The sequence below is a fragment of the Columba livia genome, chromosome 5 (genome assembly GCF_036013475.1).
Source record: "Columba livia isolate bColLiv1 breed racing homer chromosome 5, bColLiv1.pat.W.v2, whole genome shotgun sequence".
Taxonomy (NCBI): Eukaryota; Metazoa; Chordata; class Aves; order Columbiformes; family Columbidae; genus Columba; species Columba livia.
The window spans coordinates 17097623-17104285 of record NC_088606.1 but is presented as its reverse complement, the minus strand read 5'-3'; the positions used below and the strand labels follow the sequence as shown (position 1 = coordinate 17104285).

Below are 6663 nucleotides of genomic sequence, written 5' to 3'. Positions count from 1 at the left end.
CTTTCCAATACATCATCTTCATCCAGATATTCCACAAAATAAGCACTCAGATCATGTCTTTTAAACACTTCAGTCCACAGGGTCTGTACATTACTAAATAAAAGACACTTGTTTCACATCCTCAAAAATAACCTCTATATTGTTATGTTGGCAGCAGACTCTTAGTTGTCAAGAGAAGAAATGAGGAAGAAATATTTTCACTGGTTTCTTAAGCAAAAAGTTCAAATAGAGACTTGCTAGATGTAAAACCAAATTACTCTCCCTGCACCTCCCCACGTAGAGGTATACTAACACAAAACTAGGATGGAAAGGGGTCCACGGGTAACATTTGAAACAATAAAGGAGAATCTGAGAAGACAAAGAAGGTAAAGCTTTAACTCATCAAGCTTCTCAAAGCCTCGAAAAAGTTACGAGCACTAAAAACTCTGAATTCGAGTTCCTATTTTTATTTTCTTCATTTCAAAATAAAACAGAGCATGCAATATGTGGTTAAACCTGAGGTAACCACATCTCAGTGGTACATCTGTCAAACACTTTAGATTTGTGTATTATGTTACACTGGTTTGGAGCAAAGCCTCAAACGATGCTACACTCCCTAAGCTAAATTCTCACACAAATAAAGTATCGTTGTATCAACACGTACTTTATGATCTTACTATCACGTTTTAACGTTAGTACCTCACGCGTGTCATCTTTCACCCCAGAGCATCAAATGGGATGGCAAGGGAGAGCAAGTAGAAGCACCAACCGAACAGCAGAGCCCTATCCCCCGGCAGCCCGAATATTCCAGAGGCACACGAATCACCCACGGAGCATTCCGAGTTTCTCCAGAACACCACGGTAACCCCCATGCGGTGAGGAGCAGGACGAAACCCCGCATCGCAGGGCGGCCCCGGCCACCGGCGCTGCCGCGGGACAGCGGAGCGGCGGGCACACCGACGGGAGCCCCGCACCGAGCGGGCGCGGGCGCTCTCGCACCGGCCCCGCACCGCTCCCGAGTGAGGCGACTCCGACACCCCCCGGCGAGGGTCCGCACGGCGCCGGCGGGCCACACCGGCCCGGGCAGCGGGGAGCGGGCACTGGGGCGGGCGAGAAGAGGCAGAGGCGAGGCCGCTGCCGCAGATCCGGACCGGGATCCCTTCAGGCTGGGCCCACCCGCCCCCGGGAGCAGCACCAGAAGGGCCGCTCCCCGCGGCGGGAGGCCCTGTGGGACGCGGGGCCCCGCACACCAGCCCCGCCACAGCGGCGGAGCTGCGGTCTGGGAGCGGCGAGGCGGGCGCGGGAGGAGCCTGGCCGCAGCCGGCGCTGGGCACTGCCGGCCCTAGCTCAGGGAGCCCCGCCGCGGGGGCGTCGGCGATCTCGCCCCCTCCCCTCTGCCGCCGTGACACCGAGCCCGGCCCCCCTCCCAGCCTGCGGTCACCGCGCGGCTGCCCGCGGCGCCTCACCTCCCGCAGCCGCTCGCCGCCGCCATCCTCCCCACTCAGCACCGCCCGCTCCCTCCCGGCCCCGCTCCGGCCGCCGCCATTTTGTTCCAGAGCCCCAGACTCGGCCGGGCAGGGGAGCGGGCACGGCGCGTGCGCAGCAGCGCTGCGGCGCCCTGGCCACGTGGTCCGCGGGGGGCGGGCGGGAGGGAGGGAGGGGCGGGGCGGAGGGGCGGCAGACATGGCGGGGGCGGGGCCGAGGGGTCGCGGGGGGCTGAGGCTGGGCCCTGGGGACAGCACAGGCCCGGGTGCAGCTGTCGCCCGCCTGTTTCTCGGAGGTGTGTGTGCGGCTTGCTTCGTGTGGCAGGTCACACCAGCTTGTCATACTCGGGTACAAAGGTGTCTGCGATGTACGTGGTTTGTCAGCACATGTTCTTTGTCCCTGAGACTTTCTTAAGCAGCTTATATTACACATACGTTTAGTTCCTCGCTTTGCCAAGCTGTTGTGAGCTTGTGACAGGCAGGCCACAGTCAGATTACAGTTTTATTGTTCATGCTAGGAGTATATACTGTTCACCTGGAAATAAACTCCCACCACCTTGCCCATTTCTGATAACCTCTCTCACCATCAGAAACTGGTGTTTCACGCATTTACGTGAAAGTAAGTGTGACCAGCAAAAATGTTTGCAGCTTTTCCTGCTGTTGCTGATACCGCTCCTGCTACATTTTCTTGGAAGAAAGGTGCATCTCGATACAGGCAGGATCAGAACAAACTTGCCTCCATGTGTACAGGATCAGTTTTTGAAATTAGAGAAAGTGACCAAAAACAGACCTCAAAGCTTTACCGGAACAATAAAACCACGTAAATAAACCAAAATACTTGTGCTCTCTAAAAGAGCCGAGCACCGTGTGTCCATATCTGAGAAGGACTGAGTAAAGAGCTTCATGCACAGGCCAAAAATCTGATGAACTCACATGGCAGAAAATATTCAGCAAGCTGAAAGCCACATCTGTGATCACTCTTGGTTGGTTAGGGCGAGCTATGACTGATTATATTCCCTCCTGACTTTGCTGACAGCCGGTTTCTGCAGAGAAGCCTTCCTCCCACTTGGCATCGCACTGTCCTCCAACCATCTCTGTAATTAACTTGCCTGAATGCACCAGACCTCCCCAACTACCACTTGACGTAACATCCCACAATGCTGAGCAGCTTACCAAGAAGGGAGGAAAAAAACAAGCTCTAGTGTATTTGTCCATGCTGTAGACTGCTTTCTGACTGGTTTCAGCCTAAAAATGAAGGAGAAACACAGTTAGTTGGGCTGATGGAAAGTATCTTGTACTCTTTGGGGGTTTAACCATCTTATTTGTTTGATCTCCAACAGTGTAGTGTCTGAGAGAACCACAGCCTTTGACTTCCATGTCCACAGAGTACCAGAGTGAAATGAGGGAATTTCTATAATTGCAGTTTAATAGATAAAGTTCACACTGTCAGGGTTATGCTTGTATCTGTTCAAGGGGAACTGTGTTGTGTCTTTGCAAGCTGTTGTTGTTGTTGTCAGGAGAGCCAATAAAACTGACTGGCAGGCAGAGCTCAGCCGCTTTGAGTTGTTGCCTGCTAGAGCCTTCCCAACTTCTATTTCTGCCTCTTTTCTTGTGCCTGCCCTAACCCTCTTTCCATTCCCTGCTATTATGAGCTATAATCATGGAATACCACATGCTCAGTTCTATTTTACCCTCGTTTTCTGTAGAAATGTGGTATATATGATCATATTGCCTGTCTGTGCATATATGGTTTTAGGTCTGTGACTTCTGTGCTAAATATTTTTTCACTCATTGATCCATTTTTCGTTCGGGTCATCATAGATTCTGCAATTACAGAAAAGGCTTAGTTTGTCTTGACCATCAAAGTCAAGCAACCAATAGACACAAGCCTTTAGGAAATTAAACTGCAGTAGTTCCAATGTGCATGGAATTGTTGATTTAAATATATTTCTTAGGAGAAGTGGTTGCAGCCAAGGTGTTTAAATGTCAACAGCGTGAGACAGAACCTTCCTCTATATGTCATTCTGGATTTATAATATCATTGTTACAATTTTAGCAACACCTTAATGAGACCAGCATAGAAGTAAGAAGCAGTTGAAGTTAAATTAGTAAGATTCAGATCACAGAGCTTTTAGACTGAGGGGAAAGAGTATGCCATTTTGGTTTTCAGGTGACAGGAACTACTTATGGATTTGTTGCCAAAGTTCTGTAGGCAGGTGAAAAAAATCCATTCTTCATAATCTTACAGGTAGTGAAAATGAGAAGGGAAAAAAGAAGTCTTACAGGCCAAATGTTTGCTTTGTTGGTGTTTTTTGTATATTCTAACATTATAAACCCAAGTGTAGTCAAAATGGATGGTTACATCAAAGTGCCAAGATCTTGCTCTGCAATGATTATCTTTTTAGTGGCTAAAATAAACCTTCTCTCTTATGACTCAGAGACAAATAGTGTGTTGAGTAACAACTTGGGGAGACATCTGGCAGGTTGGAAGCAAGGAAGGCCACCACATGCTTTCTCTTCAGGCTTTTTAAAGCATGGAGGTTACCCCCTGACTGCAGCGCAGGGTCATTACCTTTGGGGACTGCAGGGTCTCCTGGGCTAGAGAGCTGGAGCACGCACCAGGAGCAGGCTGACCACCTCCTGCCACAGGGGACCTTGGTGCAGGAGACAGGTTATAAAAAACTGAGTTACAAACCTTGCTGCAGAGTAGTGGGAAGTGGAAGCTACTTGCATTTGTATGCAGGTGAATATGTTTTCTGAGATGAGAGGATAGGAGATTCATACCATCTGGCAAACACCCCCAGACCGTGTGCACACACATCACTTCCCTGATCACCTAATTATAATCCTCACACCACGCTCTCAGAAATAAAGTGGTCTTCAGTTTTTAGCAGGATTGAGATATGTTTGGTTTTGTCAATTTAAAATGATCTCTTTATGTCCTAATGAGCAAAATCTTACATATGCCTTAAATATTGTCAAATGTCATCTGCTCTTTAGAACAAAGTGCAAAATGAGATACTGGCTGAGCTGCACAATGGTACTTGGTACCTCTGCTTATACAGTGATGTCATGCTTTATTCATGTTTTTGCAGAGACTATTGTGAAATACTGATGATAATCACTGTACATGCACATTGCATTTTATCTTCAAATTCAAGAGTGTTCATAGGAAAAATTGGTTATGTGCCACCACTTATCAAAAATAAAACCAACCCAAATATATATTGCAGCTCATTTACCCTTCGTTTGCGCTAGGAAGCTTAAGCTTTGAAATGCTCTCTGGATATTTGTCAGAGTTTATTGAAGAGAAAATACACTTGGGGAAAAAAAACCAGTTCACTTCTATTGATTAATTTTTTGTCTATGATTCATTTCTTAGGCTTTTGGATGTCTCATTCGCTTTTCATTCCAAATGTGTACTGTTTATTATTATTAATGATGTATTTGTATTGCTGTGTTTTGTGGAGGCCCTAATCAAAACTGGGGTCCTGCTGTGCTGGATGGAATGCCAAACTCAGATTACAGTACATGTCTAGAGAATTTACAAATTAGCTGGAAGGTTGTGATCATGCAAGGTACAGAAAAACTCCTGGAAACCTGTGAGAACACTGGATGTGCATAATTTTCAGTGAGAGCTGGGGTCAGACCATGTGTTACCTCTAGGTGTCCACTACAGTAGTAGTGTCAGCTGCCTTACTTGGAGAATGTGATTCCATTTTGCTGTGAGCAACACCTTTTTGTTTATGACCATCTGAAGCATGACTTTCTAGCAGTATGGATCAAATTCTTAAAGTTCAATTTATCAATTTTTTTTTTTTAGTGTGTGCATTTCAGTTCAATTTTGTGACACTCAAGGCAGTAAATCCTGGCTAAAGAAAAGCTTAGAATACTTTAAAGTGTTATCTGTAACTATTGTTACAGATAGTGTAACACATAACAACACCCTCTGAATTATTGGTAACTAATTCACAGTAACTGAATCCTCAAGAGCTGAAAAACAGATTGAAGACTGATGCTTATTATGCTAAACAGGCTTCATTTTTATCAGTGATAATGACAAGATTCTGCAAACACATAGATCTGGACTATTACTAGCTCCTCAATTTTATTATTTGTCTGTTGTCTTTCTTACTATCTGAGCTTTTTTCACTACCTAAACCTACTTTAAATTTCCATAGAAGAAAGGTATTTGCCATAGTCATATACACATTGCTCGTTATACACCATCTGACAGCCCCTCAAAGAATAGACTGAAGGTGATTTGCAAGGCACAATAATTGGATTTCTATAATCAGTGGTGGCAGAGCAAGAGGTGTGCTTCCTTGCATGAAACAGGTGGCATGGAAGCACAGCAGTGACAGCAATGCTCTTTCTGCCCTGATTTTGCTTGTTCCCAGGGTCACCAGATCATCACACAGAGATGAGGAAAGCCCTGTGTTCTGGCAAGAGAGCAGAGGAAGGGAGGTGAGGGTAGAGGATTTTGTGGGCTGCTAGCAGGAGAGAAGGAGGCTGCCCTGGGGCAGCAGTGGTGGGGACTGCTATGTAATTAGTTGTTATGGGATCTCTGCCTGTTCTGTGACAAGCAAATTCCCCATCAGCAGGCGTGGGGGGAAGCTGAGGGGCACACGCTGCCTGCGCTTCTGGGAGGCCTGGCCAGTTTGATGAGGTGAAATAGGTACATCCAGCAGGAACAAAGTGCAAACTGCTGTTACCTTGAAGGAGGTGTTAAATAGACCCTGCCCCGGGCGGGTCGCAGAAAATACACCTACATTAGGAGCCTTTGAAGAACCGTGAGGAAAGAAGTGACATTAGACTCCCATGTTAAGGTGTGGAGGCCTGGGGCAGATGTCTGTGGACAACCTGGCACCTCAAGAAATAAAGACAAGGTTGGCGGTGATCTGTGCCAGGAGTTTAAACCTTACAAAACTAGCTGCCTATGACATCCATGGGCTGACAGTGCTGGGCAGCTCATGGCTGTTACATTTAGACAAACCTATACTGGAGTCAGAATTAAGATCTCAAATTTAAGCACACAAAATTAATAGTTTTGCCTATGTGACCTTTATGTACCTTGTGCACATGCACAGGGAAAAATCTCTCACTGTGATCACCAAGTGATATCCTAAAAGGAATATTACCTCCTTGTAAATCAAAAGCCATTTCGATTAACCTTTAGTAGGGTTGGTACTAATGGTAC

The 6663-nt window shown here is 46.7% G+C and overlaps 1 protein-coding gene across 4 annotated transcripts in view; it reads right to left on the bottom strand.

The window, feature by feature from the left end:
- The window catches only part of BTBD7 (BTB domain containing 7), a 57463-nt gene extending 55858 nt beyond the window's left edge, over nt 1–1605 (bottom strand). For 2 of the 4 annotated variants that reach the window (XM_065063614.1, XM_065063617.1), the window contains exon 1: nt 1446–1604. The gene's annotated coding sequence lies outside the window, so the exon portion shown is untranslated. Of the gene's footprint in view, nt 654–1445 lie in introns of those variants that run through there. The other 2 variants (XM_065063618.1, XM_065063615.1) reach the window with 2 other exon arrangements.
- Nucleotides 1606–6663: the final 5058 nt, after the last annotated feature.